Source organism: Sceloporus undulatus, chromosome 1 (assembly GCF_019175285.1).
Source record: "Sceloporus undulatus isolate JIND9_A2432 ecotype Alabama chromosome 1, SceUnd_v1.1, whole genome shotgun sequence".
Lineage (NCBI taxonomy): Eukaryota > Metazoa > Chordata > Lepidosauria > Squamata > Phrynosomatidae > Sceloporus > Sceloporus undulatus.
This window is the reverse complement of record NC_056522.1, coordinates 216,534,397-216,550,764: the sequence shown is the minus strand read 5'-3', so window position 1 is coordinate 216,550,764 and position 16,368 is coordinate 216,534,397. Positions and strand designations below refer to the sequence as shown.

Genomic DNA, 16,368 nt, shown 5'->3' with positions numbered 1-16,368 from the left:
GGTAAGCTTCTGAACAAATAGGGCCAAACTATTGGCATTTCATGCACTAGGTCCATTATCACAGCAGGGGTTGTCAATCACTGGCACATTCCTATAACAGCTCAGGCAATATGACAATGATCTTCTAGGAGAAAGGGGGAGGAAGAAAAATCAAAATCTCCGCAGCATACTCAAAGTCCCCTTGCCAGTCTGATGCCTTTTTCCCCCTTTTGCTTCAGCCAATCAGAATGTGAGCCCTGACCTAGTAGAAGACTTGCATCAAGCTTCAAACATTTAAAAACATCAATCATAAAAACAAAGACAGGACACTGAATTATGCAGTATTAACCTCCAGGGTTTGCATACAAAGACCTTAGATTTATTTATGTCCCAGTGCGTTAAGAGCTTCAGTACACCGTTCTTTGCACCAAACCGGCTGCCAATTTGATGAACCTCTCCGCCCTCAGCAGGAGTGCAGCGTCTTTGATTAATGAGTGCATGCTTGTGGAAAAGTGTAAGAACAGAAAAACAGGGTTAAAAACACACAATTATGTCTCTGCACATCCATTGGATCAGTGCAATCATTATCTTCAAGCTGGATTTCCCATCAGAGAAAGAATTTAAGCTGTTTTTGCTTACAGTGTAGACTTGTCCAAACGCTGCAGCTCTTGTAATGCTTGTATTAATAAGAAAATATAGAGAAAGAGTATTCCCTTTCTCTATATTTTCTTATACAGTACAAGCGTTATTTCTTGTAAATGGGCTTGTGTTTTCAGTGTGACCCTGCCTCTTACAACCATGGCTTTTGATTTAAACTCTCTCTCTCTCTCTCTCTCTCTCTCTATCTATCTATCTATCTATCTATATATATATATTTCCTGTTAACATTTATTTTAGATTCATTCTTAACATATAAAGTAAAAAAGCAGCAGCATTCTATTCAAAAGGACAACTTCCATATGGACCACTTAGAACAGAAGTGTCGGTATAAAAGTTTCACTTTTATTATTAATACACTCTCAGAGGACCAGTGATCAAAGCCTTTAAATCATGATTAGTGTATTTATTTCTCTTTTTCTTCAAATCACCACTGAGGGATGGTCAGTAAAACAGTAATATTAAAAAATGTCCAAATATGAACTGCAACAGAGAGATAATCTTTTAACATGTACTGCCATCTGTAAGTATTTCTTTTCTTCAATATTTCAGATTTTAAAGGAATGCTGTCAGAACACTCCCACAGGGGTGATTACATGGAAGATACAAAGAATGAAATGGATTTTTACTATGTAGATCTAATATGGCTGGATTCCTAATCTAATACTACTAAGGCTAAAATTGTACAGTTGTCCCTCTGTAGCCATGGATTCTGCACCCATGGATTCAACTATCCATGGCTTGAAAATATTTTTTAAAAAAGAAATTCAAAAAGTAAAACTTGATTTTGCCATTTTGTAAACAGTAATAGCATTTCACCATGCCACTGTATATAATGGGACTTGAGCATCCATGGATTTTGGTATCCACGGGGGATCCTGGAACCAAACTCAGCAGATACCAAGGGCACACTGTATTGTTCTTTTAAATCATGAGCATCTTTGAGTTCCATTTTTGGGGGCGGAGGTGGGAGTGGGATATAAATAAATATAATAGCAACAACAACCTGAGTAAAAGTTAGCAAGGAACTGAAAATTAAGTATCTTGAATAGATCTATCCTGGATAGAAATTTCAGATATTAACGTCTGGCTTTCATACTGCCATTACATTAAGTCCACATGAACTATGTTCAAAGGTAAAGGCCAGAATCTCCAATGAAGTTGGTGACATACCTCCCTCATTACACCAGTACAAGTAGTTTAGGGATACTGTGCAAGAAGGTTCCCAGGATCTCTTGCACAATGCATTTACCCTAGCTGCACAATAACAACCAGACAACAGCCAGCACAGCTCTGACTCCTCAGCTCCTGATGGGCCGCAGGAGTATGCTTATCCGTCAACCAGCAACAGTTGTACTGCCATCAAAGAACAAACAGCTTTCACCCTTGTCTGGAGGGTGGATGCTGCTCATTCTTCCTTAGCTGCGCAACAGCAGCTAGATGATCGCCAACTGCACCCCTGTGAGCAACCAGTGATAGTAGATAGAGCTGCTTCCAGGAGCATTGTGCAACTGTGAAAAAAGAAGCAGACTTCATCTCCTGTACCATCAGAGTAAGTATACTGTTGGGATTTTATGGTCTTCCAGTGATCCAACAACAGCTTGATCAAAGTCATACACTTCAGTTCAACAAACATGACCAAAACTCAAACCACTCACCTTGTCATTAAACGAAACAGGTTAATATGCTACACGATAATGCTAAAAACAGACAGTGAGTATCTGTAATGTCATGTGCACATTGGTCCAAAACACACTGCAGAAATAATCCAGTTTAAGACCACTTTATCTGCCCTGGCTCAGTGTTAGGGAATCCTAGGAATTGTAGTTTATTGTGGCACCAGAGCACTCTGACAGAGAAGGCTAAACATCTCACAAAACTACAGTTCTCAAAATTCTCTAGCATTGAGCCAGGGCAGATAAAGCAGTCTCAAACTGGATGATTTCTGCAGTGCGTTTTGGACCAAAGTTAGGCTTTAGAACAATTATGCATTAAAATCTTCATTTTTCTCTCTCTCACCCATACACATGACAGTAATTCTATGAACAGGTGCCTGTGAGTAAGCTGTATAAAATACAGTGGGTGATATTTCCAAGAAAACAAACAGAGAATTGAGGTATAAGTGTTTTAAAGCTGAAAGCAGTATCAGGAAGCATTTCTCCCAAACAGTAATCCAGCAATTTAAAGGAATCCACATTTAAGGATGAAGTTAGGGATGCTTGTGCCCAATGAGCTTTAGGATGCAGTCCTGAACAGCCTTACTACAGAACGCATCTCCATGTGTTTTTGTTGCTGGATTGTAAAAATGAGTCCAACATTTCTATCCTTGTAGTGAAGGCAAATATCTGTCATGGGGAGTCTTTTCTATTTCTGGAAAAATAGGGTTCTAGTTCATGCCATTAATTATTTTATTTCATCCAATATGGGACCCAAAATGGCTTACAATGTAGGTTAAAACCAAACAGCTAAAACATTTTGTATAGTACAAAAGGTGAAAAAACATGAAACAACCAACCCAACAAGTCTCCATAGACAGAAAAGGCCCCATTCAGCAGCACAGATTTGCCCTTGTTATGCAGAGGGTAACAAGAATTGGGCAGTACTAATCATCACACTCCTAAGTTCTTTAGATCTACACTGTTTGAACAGAACTTAGAGCAAGCCTCACTGAACTTACTTCTGAATGAACATGCCTCGGATGTGACACATGTAAATTTAAGTAGCAAGTGATCACAGAGTTTGACAGCATCCAAAAGTGTATCTGCTTCTTTTTGCTGTGTGAAAAAACTAATGAAAACACAATTAACAAGACAGCTGACAGCACAATTACATATTTGAAATACATTCTTATTCCTTTGCCTTATTTTGCACATGCACATACATATATATATACACACACATGAAGCTGCCCTTGCACAATGGTAGACAAAATAGAGAAAAATGGAGAGAAAACAATGTTGTTTTGTACAATTAATCTGTCTCACAAATGTATCTCTCAGCTTTATAGATCTAACATTTAAAGCTAACTCTGGATACAATAAATAACTTATTTTTTCCTCTAAATCAAGTTTCGTAGGAAATGGGCTGGTTTATCTTAAAATGCTAGATTTTTTTCATATAAAATTCAGCTGTAGATATAAAGGCCAGCATATTTTCAAAACACACACTTCTGTTCGAAGAAATGCATTACTGAATACATTCTGGCAGCATGGAAGAGATGAAAGATCTACAGAAGTAGCGCCTTCAAAGAATCCTATTTTCACTCCCATGTGAATGGAGAACTCTGTGAACAGACCTCTTTGTTCACTCAAATCAAGAGTGAGCAAGTGGTGGCCCTCTAGGAGTTGTTGGACTACAACTCTCATAGACAGGATAGCTGCTGGTGAAAGATGATGCAAACTGCAATCCAGCAACATGTTTCAATTATATTGTATTTGCTTTAATTTGTAAGCTATCTTGAGTCCCACTTTTGGGGGGAAAGGTAGGCAAACAACAATATTTGGAGAGTCATAAGCTGCCCTCCCTGACACATAAGCTAAACCATGCAGACTCCTTTGTCTGGGGTCTCTTTCTCCCACTTCCTCCTCTATTGAAATGAATGGGGAAAACTGCAGAGGCAGAGAATGAATGGGGAAAACTGCAGAGGGAGAGAAGCTCTCTATGGCACTGAAACCCTTAATGTATGGATCATTGAATCATGCTGGATATGTACAGAAGTTGTTCTGTAAATACACAGAATCTATCAGAAATACTGCTTCAGTGAATGAAACAATTACTAAAGAAAGTCAAAGAAGAAAGTGCTATGGTAGGCTTAATGATGAATATTAAGAAAGCAAAAATGATGACTATGCTGCATGAATTCATCCTAGATGATAAAATAGAAATAGTCAAAGAATTCCCATACCTAGGATCAAACATTGATCAGAGTGGAGACTGCAGTCAAGAAATCAGAAGAAGGCTAGTACCGGGAATGGTAGCTATGAAAAACTAGACAAGATCTTAAAGTGCAAAGATATAACACTGAATACTAAAGTTGGGATCATCCAAGCCATTGTATTCCCCATCACCATGTATAGATGTGAGAGCTGGACAGTAAAGAAAGCAGACAGGGAAAAAAAAAACTAATTTGAGATGCGGTGCTGGAGAAGAGTGATGAGGATACTGCGGACAGCCAAACACACACACACACAAAAGGGGAGTCATAGAACAATCAAGCCCAAACTCTTCCTGGAAGCCAGGATGACTAAACTGATATTCTCATACTTTGGATGTGCCATGAGAAGGAAAGACTCATTTGAAAAGGCAACGATGCTAGGAAAAGTGGAAGTCAGCAAAAAGAGAAGAAGACCACAAGCCAGATGGATGGACTCAGTCAGGAAGACCATGGGCCTGCGGCATCTTAGCAGAGAGGTAGAGGATAAGGGTTCTTGGAGATGTCTCATCCATGGGCCCATGATGAGTCAAGGCTGACTTGAGGGCAGCTAAGAAGTGAATGCACAGTCTACATCTCAGCTAAGGTGTAGACTACCAGCAAGCACTCGTTTTTTTCATCCCAGTAAGCAAGAAGATAAAGTGCACATGCATTTTATCATAAAACCTTCTTATATGCACATACTGACTGCAAGGAATCTAACATTTGTACAACAGTCCTATATGAATAAACTTTTAAATAGGTTAGAGGGGACTTCCGAATACAGTAGATATGCATCAGACCAAGCTGCCATTTTTATTCCACCAGAAAAATTTGAGTAAAATCCTATATCCATTTACATTGCTGTCAGTTTATTCTGATGAAGATTTAGGTGTTACGCTTTAATTTATTACCATTATTTCCAATGACATTTAGTACATTATTTGTTTTTTTATTTATCTCATATATAGATGTGGGTTTTCAAAACAGTAACTATAAGTCAGTCCTAGCATTACTTCAAAAGACATCTCCTTTGATTTCAAAACAAATAATGTGCAAGTTTGAATAACCATGACAGATAAAGAGGTACACGTAGCTCTACAACAGTGTTAGCATTGTTTGTTGTGTGTTTTTTAAACAAGATTCTTTATTTATGATCCATGGGTTGGGGGTATGATGAATAGATGAAGTGAATATAAAAGTGGTAGTTAATTACATAATACAAATGGTTTCATCTTAGATGAACTGACCATATATTATTGTGCCTTTTATTTAGCATATAGGAAGGTACAACTTCACAACAGAATTTCAGGATTATAATACAACCATTGCAGAATTATACATAAATACTAAGAGAGAAACAATGAGGCTGAATCCAGACACATCCCCAACTATATACTATCCTGAACTTAAAGCAGGAAACTATGGCGGGTTATAAACCGCCGCTTTGCGGCGATCTGCCGCCGCCGCTGTTTGCTCCGTAAGGGAGCCGCAGCAGCCAAACCGCGCGGCTCCATTACGGAACAAAAAAGAAGCTCCAAAATGGAGCTTCTTTAAGCGGCGCCTCTATGACGTCGCGAGGCGCCAGGGGCGGACTCGCAACGTCATAGACGCCGCGACACGTGCGGACGCACAGCGTCCGATACGTAAATATGGCGGCGGCCGTGTGGAACGGCCACCGCCATATTGTACGTACAGAATACATACTAGGGTTAGGGGGGTGCGGAAGCACCGCCCCTTCCTAACCTGAGTACGTATTCATTATGTACTAAATGGCAGTCTGTAACCCGCCTATGCCTCCCTCCCCCCAGTAGGATTTTACTGGAACACAAAAAACCTTTATGGACAGGAGACATGCTCTTTACAGTCATAGTTTCACTAATAAACTTCCCATCCACACACACAGCTGAGAGTTTGGGAATAAAAATCTTATTCACACCAATGAGGTATTTTCCCCCTATGCCCTGGAGCTATATAATAGAAACAATTACTGACAAAACTACAGCTGAGGAAGGAATTACTCAACTTCTCTTTCTTACATTGGACTCCCCTCACCCCATATTGGGCTGCCCCACCTTCAACAGAAAAGAGCAAACTGCTACCATGGTGTGCTACTCAACCTTTTACTTATTTATATAATAAATATTGTTTTTAATTGTTGAGGCAGCATGGTGTACTGGTTTCAGTATTTAGTCTGCAGACTAAAGGTCCAAATCCCCACTCAAATATGGAAACTCACTGGGTGGCCTTGGGCAAGTCACACACTCTCAGCCTCAGAGGAAGGCAAAGGCAAACGCCCTCTGAACAAATCTTACCAAGAAAACCCTGTGATATGTAGGATTTCCTTAAGTTGGAAAATACTTGAAGGCCCATAACAACAATATTTTTAAAATTCACCCATACCTGTCAATCCTTTCAGCTGAAGAGCCATGTATTAATGCTCGACATCAAAGGTGGACAAATTGTGGCCCTCCAGATGCTGGACTGCAACAGCCAAGCCAGGAGAGGCAATGAGAGCTGCAGTTTAGCAACATCTGGGAAGGCACACTTTTACCAACCCTTTCTGAAATAAATAAAACTCTGGCTATTTGTCAATCAAGACAGGTACTGTCTCTTCTAATTTTTAAAAAAAAGATTATCCACTCTTTTTTTTTTTACCCAAAGGTGACAGAGACTCCAGCATACTGGTATGCTATTTGTGAGATATATACTGTACAGTGAAGTATGGACTCATGCAAGTCTTGCTGAGCTACTAAGTCTCAATGTTACTCAGGTTACATAGAGAGTGATCTGGAAGATCCTAGTTCAAATCTTAAGTAAGCCACAAACTTGCTAGATTACCTTGAGTAAACCATTATTCTCTTTGCCTCAGGCTGTCATCTACATTGTGGGAATGATACTACTTTCCTCCTTTATAGTTCCCTTATAAGGACTGTGAAAAGACAGTATTTGCACATAGCCCTCTGAACACTTCAAATGTACTATACTAATGTTGGATACTGCTACTGTTATTTTAATAGTTCTCTCAACATTGTCCTCCCTCCACACTGACGTACAAACATGGCATATGAAATGGTTTTATTAATCTGTCTTGCTTAAATATGTCTCCCTCTCCATTGCTTGATTTCATTAACGCACAGATTCATTTGCAGGAGATTCTCAAGCAGCCTTCCAATGTGAATACATAATTGTCTGCATTTTTCTTGCCTATTCTACCATTTCATAAATACTTTTTTTTAAAGATCATAGATTGTTGTCAAGACCTAGTTAATTTAAATGACCAACAGGAATGTCTATTTGGTAATAAAATGTAAGGACCTTAAGTACATTTTTTTCCAAACAGAACAAAATCTTCTGCATCTCTTCCTCACTAGAATTATATTAATGGTTTCAAATGCACAACACACTCAACTAAAGACAAATGTAATTCAACCTCTATTTTAAAACAAAAGTACCTATGAGCTATACTGAACCATGGGTCTCAGTCTTTCACATGTGAAATATATTGTTTTCAATTGGACCTAAGTGTGCATAACTGTGTGCCAGACTGTGGTAAATATATTTAAAGCTGAATTTCACTCTTGAAAACAAACAGTGACCAGTCACTGTTAGTCTCAAAGGTGCTTCAAGATCTCTCTACATAATAGTACTACTATTGGTTTGGAAGGAATATGGTGTCAGTTCTGGGGAGGCTTTTAACCTATCATGTTCTTTACACGTTTTATTTTCCTCCTATATATTTAGGAACAACCCATATTTAAGTTCTAAATATGGTCTAATAAGAAAATTTATCCTCTAAAAACGACCAAGCATCAGTAACATACTTTCACTAATTCAGGAAAATCAAAAAGAAGGCATGAACTTTTCTGCAACTGTGATATTCGACATCTTGTGCAGGAACACAAAAGTAGCAACAAAGACATTAACAATTGCAGTTCAAGCTGGGAGTGACTGTTCTGTTTCAATTCAATGACACCACTAATGGCTTCTTAGCAGCTCCATGAAATCAACCAGCTGTCAAGCCAATGCATCAGAAGGAACAGTTACGCACTCCCCTAAGAAAAAGCAACACATCAGGATGTTTGGCAAAACATCTGCTCCTTCACACTGCAGTTCTATAATAAACATGCAAAGAAAGAAATGAGGGAAAGGATAAAGGCAACTTCAAAATCTCAGGCTTCCATTTCCCTTCTATTTGAATGTTTGGTGTCTTGTGAGAAATTTAAGCAATTTTAAAAAACAACAAAACATTCATTTGTGTTTCATCTCTCATCTGACCACGTACCAGGTATAAAGGACAAATATTCTGACATAATCAAAAAGTACGCTGTTTGGGTTCAATATTCTTCATACATTTAATAAAGACAGCTCCTTTCTTGTAATCAAGATGTATCCAATTATTATCCATAGATCGCCACTTCTCATGCACAGACACAAACATGGAGCAGAGAGATTTTAACCCTTTCACACTGAGTAGGCATTACTCTTAACCTGAATTACAAGTAAGAAAGCTACTTTGTTGGCAGTAGCTCAATTTCTGACTTTATTCCAAGGACAGATATTGGTGATAGGACAGTTAAGCAGTCCAAGAAAAAATACTGTTCACTTATTTTTTTTCACTATTTTTTTTAAACTAAAGTAACAGGATATTATGGAATTTTAATTTTTTAAAAAACCCTACAGCTTCAAACCCTGCCCCACTTAAATGGACAGAATAACACAGAGTCAGTCCAGAATCATGTCATATGCATGTGTTTCTATCAGGTTTTGTTTTAAAATCTTCAAAATCTCAGGCTTTTAAAAAAATCTTCCTTATCAGGCTGGCTCTTTTGTGACATTATCTCAACCTCTAAGATCCACCTCTTAAATATTTAAGATTCCCAACCTGCCACACACAGATATATCCAACACAAAAAAATTGTTTCATCTATAATTTTCTTGATATTTCATGCTATATTGATTTATGAACCATTGTGCCTAAACTGTGCACAGTTTACAATAGGCGTGAGGTATCAAATATACTTAACTACCATTTTCTTAAACTGCTTATCTTCTGTTGCTCACCATTTATAATCTGCCAAATCTTCCAAGCCTTTGTTGCATGTATAATTTAAAGCCATCTGTTCTATGTGCTTTTAACTATTTCAACATTTTCATCTACCTAAGATGCACATAACTGGCAGCCCTTCAATTCAACCAGGCTTTCTGAAGTGGCTTTCTTTTTCAGAAAAAGAAAAGAACATATTAAGGTAAACAGCTTACTTTTGTAAACATGAAAGCATATTTTCCCACCCAAGCATTAAAAAACATGCTAAATTTGTCTCTTGGTTTTGAGTGTATTGAAGAAAAGAACATCTTGAGATGCTTAAAATGTGCCTGTTAGTTTCCATGTTAATTGTAGTCAATGCTAAGTCTCCCCTCCCCAACATGAAGACAAAGGAAATGCAAATTAAACACAGGGAGTCTCATGTTGTTAGTGCAAGCCTAAATGGATGGAGAGAAATACCAAACAAAAACAGGAAACAGAAGAAAAAAGAAAAATGGAATTTTATTTGAAGACCTCCTCCTTACAGGCAGCCCCCAGTTTTCATTAAGTTTTGCCCTGTGATCAGAGTAACTTTTTGGTAAAATGAAAGCAACTATATGGTGAGGAAAAGTACATGGACAGCACAATACCTTTCATTGTTCCGCTTTACAAAACTGGAGGCATATGAGCTGCTCGCCAGAGATAATAAGATGGGAGTATCTTTTTTCTCACTTGCTTTCTTGTCTCTCTCTCTTTTTTTTGGGGGGGGGAGCAATTTGGGAACTCAGCCTTTAGTCAGGGGCTGGGTACATTTTGATAAAACCTGACACAAGAGCATCTGGGACCAAATCTAAGAGGTACGCAAGGTCTATAGGTCCTCCCCAAAAGGACGCTTGTCGAATTCTGCGCTACTAAGTAGCATAATATGAGCAAACAACAGCTTTTTTTAAAAATGCATCTGCAGGCAGTGTCCCCTTTGACTCCAGGTAAACCAGGTTCTTAAGAAGTCAGTTGTCATCTCCCATGCTTGCCTACTGACACAGGACCACTTGCAAAGGGGAACAAGTCTTATCCATCAGTGAACTGCTGTTTAACATATAGAACATGTACGTAGAGAGATTCCTGTGGCACCTTTGAGACTAACCGAAAGAAAAGAAATTGGCAGCATGAGCTTTGCTAGACTTCAGTCTACTTCCTCAGATGCATCTTATTATGCTACTTACTAGCGCAGAATTCGACAAGCGTCCTTTTGGGGAAGACCTATAGACCTTGCGTACCTCTTAGATTTGGTCCCAGATGCATCTGAGGAAGTCGAATGAAGTCTAGGAAAGCTCATGCTGCCAATTTCTTTTCTTTCAGTTAGTCTCAAAGGTGCCACAAGATCTCTGTACGTACCGATTCTACAGACTGACGAGGCTATATCTTTCAATTATATAACGTGTCTGTTAAATAGCAGAGAACTGTTGTTTAACATATAGAACAGGTTGGGAAAAGAAATAAAAGCCAACCTTGACCGAAAAAATAAAATAAAGATATCAACACCTTTAGACTCAAACCCATGACAAACCCAGCTTATGAAAGCAGAGGGGGACCTATCCCAGTGAAGACTATAGTTTCCTCCACCTGTTAGCCAAAGCACCCTGGCAAGTATAGTTCTCCTCTAGTCCATTTCTGGAAGGCCTTTCCCTTCCGCCGAAGGAAGATTTCCTCTCGCTTGGAAGGAACTTGTTCAACCTGAAATCCCTTTTTTGCCAGAAAACAAACATTGGAGGTAGAAAAGGAAAGAAAGAGAAAACCCTTTTCTCAAACTTTGCATGACGTCACGTCAGATTCCCTAAACTTTCTGCCTCCTCCTCCAGCAGCACTTCCCCCCCCCCTTTTTACGCTTTAAATAAAGAAAGAAATGAGGGAGAAAGGCAGACACACCACAGAGACCCAGACACCTGAAAATTAAAGAGAGAGAGAAAGAGAGCAGCAGAAGCAGCCCAAGATGGCGAGAGGCTCTTGTTCTTTTTAGAGGGCAAGGGGGGGGGGGGACAAAAATGGAGGATATTGTAATATACACAAAGGGATAAATTTCAACAACTCCGCCAAGGGCTGCTGCAGCTGCCGCTTCTCCGGCTTTATAAGGCAGCCCCACACAAAAGAAGAGAGAAAGGAGGAGGGAGAGAAGGAGGCTGGGAAGGAGGGAAGAGAGAAAGCAAGGGACAAGGTCCCCTGCTCTCTCTTCTGCCCAGCCCCAAAACCACAAACAAGCCTCACCACAGAGGGGTTGTTGGGGGTCAACTCTGGCAAAGGGGAGGTTTTGAATAAAATTATATATATATAGGACAACCTTTGGAGGAGGGAATGTAGAGGAGGCTTGAGGAGGAGGAGGGAAGGAGTTTACTGTGGGATGGGAAAAGAGCTCAGGCATGACTGGAAAGGAAGGGGAGAAAGGGACCCCTGCTTTCTTTCCCTCATGAAAAAGGAAGGAAGGAAGGAAGGAAAGGAGAGGGAGGGAGGGAGGGAGGGAGGGAGAAGGAGCAATGTGGCACCACTTTTAAGGCTGGGCTTTTTTAAAAACGCACGGGCTTTTCTGCCTGTTTTCTCTCTGTATGCAGAAAGAGACCTAGCCCCATTTTTAGGGTCCCTCCCGACCTCTGACCCGCCCGCTAGTCACCAGCAGGGGGGGCTACAAGGCCAGGGCAGCCCTGCCTCCCAAGGCCTAGGGCTGGCTGCTGGCTGGCATGCCCAAGGCAGAGGAAAGGAAGGGCAGGGAGAGCGGAAAAGAGCCCTTGCCCCAGGAGGAAGGCGCCAGGCCAAGAGGCTTCTCCCCTTAGCCCCAGCCAGGAGTTGGGGGTTCCTGCTCTTTCAAAGGTTGAGGCCTCTGCCCAAAGCTAGGCCCAAAGTCCAGCCCTCTCTGAATGGGCCAAGCCCTTCAGCCGCCCCTCTTGGCCTCAGGGCCAGTTTCCCTTTCCAGCCTTCACCCTCCTTCTGCCACCGTTCCTCTCCGCCAAAGGCATCTGAAGAAGGGGCTCAAGCCCAGGGGAACCCAGCTTCTCCCTTTCACTGCAAGATCCCTTGGCATACTACTACCACTAATACTACTACTGTCATTGTTTGTTATTCTTAGTGCTGAACTGGTTGGATGCCTTTGCTTTCTCCTGAGGAAGTAGGGTCAAGTCTGGGGAAACTCAGGCTCCCAGCTTCTCCCTTTCATTTAGTCTCCAAGGGGCTACAAGATCCCTTGGCATACTACTACTACTACTATTGTTAGTGCTGCGTTGACTTGGTACTGTTGCTTTCTCCTGGGCAAGTGGGCTCAAGTCTAGGAAAGCTCCTGCTTCCAAATTCTTTCTTTCAATTAGTCCCCAAGGGGCTCCCTTGGCACACTGTTGTTGTTGTTGTTGTTGTTGTTGTTGTTGTTGTTAGAGCTGAGTTGCTTTGATACCTTTGCTTTCTCCTGAGGAAGTCTGGTCAAGTCTAGGAAAGCTCATGCTCCCAGCTTCTCTCTTTCACTCAAAAGGACTACAAGATCCCTTGGCATACTATTATTATTGTTGCTGTTGTTAATGCTGAGTTGCCTTGATACCTTCACTTGCTGCTGAAGAGACTCAACAAGAGGAACACTTAGGCTCCCAGCTTCACTCTCACAAGGAGTTTCAAGGGGGCTACAAGGTCGCTTGGCATACTACTACTGTTATTGTTAGTGCTGAGTTGCTTTGATCCCTTTGCTTCCTCCTGGGGAAGTGGGCTCAAGTCCTTGAAAGCTCAGTCTCCCAGCTTCTTCTCCCTTTCAGTTAGTCTCGACTGCAAGATCCCTTGGCATATTATTGTTATTATTATTATTATTATTATTCCTATTAGTGCTGGGTTGCTTTGATACCTTTTGCTTTCTCCTGAGGAAGTGGGCTCAAGTCTGGGAAAGCTCCTGCTCTCAGCGTCTTTCACTTTTAGTCTCTAAGGAAGCTGCAAGATCCCTTGGCACACCGATTCTACTACAACTGCTACTACAACTACTACTTTTACTGCCACCAGGCACGGCCGATGCTGCCAGCCTCATACTGTAATTATAAGAGATAGATGGGCAGATAAGACCAGCCAGACGCCCCTGGGATGCACCCACACCTTTTCCCCAGCAACAAAGAGACGTGACAGAGGGGAGCCAGCAGGAGAAGACACACCAAAGGACTCCCCATCCTTTCACCTCCACTATTTTTCTCCTTCCCCTCCACCCCAACAACTCCAGATTGCAAACAGCAAGGCGATTCTGCAAACACCATCCAAAGACTTCCACCTTAGCAATCCTCCCCCCCTTCACACAAACACTCCCCATCAAGCAGCCCCAAAATCGAGTCTGAACTCACCTTTACAGTTTGGAAGAGAGATCGCAGCCCCCTTTGCTAGGAAGGGAGGATGAGAGAGAGAGAGAGGTGGAAAAGGGGGTGTCAGGAGAGTGGGATGCCTGTTAGCTGGGTAAGCTCTGCTTTCCCTCCCCCCTCCCAGGAAAATAATAATAATAATAGTAAAAATAATAATAATAATAATAATACAATGAAGTGCCTAAAGGAAGGAGTGGAGAGGAGATCTAGCTGGGAGGATTCCAGTGTGACCCTCTCTCTGTCTCTCTTTTTTCTCTCCTCTCTTTCTCTCTCTGTGTGTCTTTCTCCTTCTTCTTTTTCTGCTGCTGCTTAGTTCCTTGCAGCGGATTGAAGCCTCTCTCCTCCTCTCCTCTCCTCCAAGGTTTATTCAGCTCCACTTCCAGGCGAAGCCTCCACGAACCCAAAGTGACGTCAACCCACTCGCTCGCTTTCTAACAATGAAAGTTGCTGCTGTGCGAGAAGAAGGAGAAGAAGAAAGGGGGCCAAAGAGCCAGCCAGCCCTGCTCTCCCTCCTGCTCTGAACGCAGGGATAAGAAGGGATTCCCCCCCCCCGATCCAAAAGGGAGACAGGCCCTCCTTTCCAAAAGTTCAGCTCTTCTTTGGGTTGCTGGGTTTTTTCCTCACTTGCACTCTCAGGGACACAGAGGAGAAAAGTGTGTGTCGGTGTCTCCCCTCCAGTTGTAAAAGAAAGTTGGGCAGCTTTTGTGGGGTGGATGAGTGGGTGGGCTTGGGGAATTTCTGTAGGGTGGGAAAACTAGGGCATCCCTTGAGCACAACTCTTTATGATGACCAGCTTTCAATGTAAAATAATATGAAGGAACTAGACAAGAGCCTGAAGAGTAAAGATACACACAACCTTGGATCAAACATTCATCAGAAAGGGGATTGCAGTCAAGAAATAAAAAGACAAGGAATGGGATGGGCAGCTACGAAAGAACTAGACAAGATCCTAAAGCATAAAGATATATAATCTTGGATCAAACATTGATCAGAATGGAGATTGCAGTCAAGAAATAAGAAGACTAGGAATGGGGAAGGCAGCTATGAAAGACCTAGGCAAGATCTTAAAGAATAAAGACATATAAACTTGGATCAAACACTGATGAGAAAGGAGACAGCAGTTAAGAAATAAAAATACTAGGAATGGGGATGGCAGCTATGAAAGAACTAGACAAGATCCTAAAAAGTAAAGATATACAAACTTGGATCAAACACTGATCAGATTGGAGATTGCAGTCTAGAAATAAGAAGACTAAGTTTAGCACACAAAGGAGATCAGAAGTTTATCCCATGAATATCTTGGAAAAATTGCGTAATTACGTATAATGATTACACATGATGTCTCACAAAAAACGCCATTAAACACAAAGAAGCATCAACACACATCTTTTTACTTTCAGGATTTCAGCAACAATGCATTTCCAATATCACTTTATTTGTGCAACTGCGTGTGATAATCATTTGCGTAATTACCATTTTCACTTTATTTGCAGGATGCTTTAAATGTGCTTTAATTTCTCTTTAATGTTGAAATTAGCCCCAGTGTGATAAAGGAATGGGAAAGGCAGCTATGAAAGAACTAGACAAGATCCTAAAGAATAAAGATATACAAAGTTGGATCAAACATTGATCAAAATGGAGATTGTAGTCAAGAAATAAGAAGACTAGGAATGGGAAGGGCAGCTATGAAAGAACTGGACAAGATCCTAAAGTGCAAAGACATAATACTGAATACTAAAGTTAAGATCATCCAAGACATTATATTCCCCATCACCATGTATGGATGTGAGAGCTGAACAGTGAAGAAAGTGGATAAAAAGAAAATTAATTCATCTGAGATGTGGTGCTGGATGAGAGTGCTGAGGACACCATGGATGGCCCAAAAGACAAACAAATGGGTCCTTGAACAGATCAAGCCTGAATTCTCCCTGGGAGCCAAGATGATGAAACTGAGGCTGTTGTGCTTTGGCCACATCATGAGAAGGCAGGACTCAGTAGAAAAGACAAAGGTGTTTATCACATGGAGGTTTTTGCAGCTCAGATCCGGGGTGACTCCTGGTTCAGCTAGGCAAATTCACGTTATAACATGAATGTTTTATCACACTTGGTTGCCCTTCCGTTGCCCTTCCGAATCAAGGGGGAATCAAATCCAAGGCAAGTCACATAATGCAGATTCAAGCAAAGCGGAGTGAGTGCAAATTGTATTACCACACCAGTGGGATGCAACGATTTGAATTGGCATCCTTGCGCTTGCTCAGTGGAGGTCTGAACGTATCGTGACCTTGTACGTTTCTGGGGTGAAAAGGGGCGCAAGTTCTTGTTCCCTGTTTCGTGTAATTGCGTGATTGCTTGAATATTTGCCTCGTTAATATTTCTGTGTCTTCTTCATCCTTTTTTTTTTCCCCTTCCATTTCAGCAATTTCAACACACAC

At 41.1% G+C, this 16,368-nt stretch overlaps 1 protein-coding gene across 21 annotated transcripts in view; it reads right to left on the bottom strand.

Annotated features, from left to right (window-relative positions):
* Positions 1 to 14,430, bottom strand: part of BAZ2B (bromodomain adjacent to zinc finger domain 2B) — a 296,772-nt gene extending 282,342 nt beyond the window's left edge. For 4 of the 21 annotated variants that reach the window (XM_042447126.1, XM_042447133.1, XM_042447134.1 and 1 more), the window contains exon 1: positions 13,922 to 14,427. The gene's annotated coding sequence lies outside the window, so the exon portion shown is untranslated. Of the gene's footprint in view, positions 1 to 13,921 lie in introns of all 21 variants that reach the window. The other 17 variants (XM_042447137.1, XM_042447129.1, XM_042447130.1 and 14 more) reach the window with 8 other exon arrangements.
* Positions 14,431 to 16,368: the final 1,938 nt, after the last annotated feature.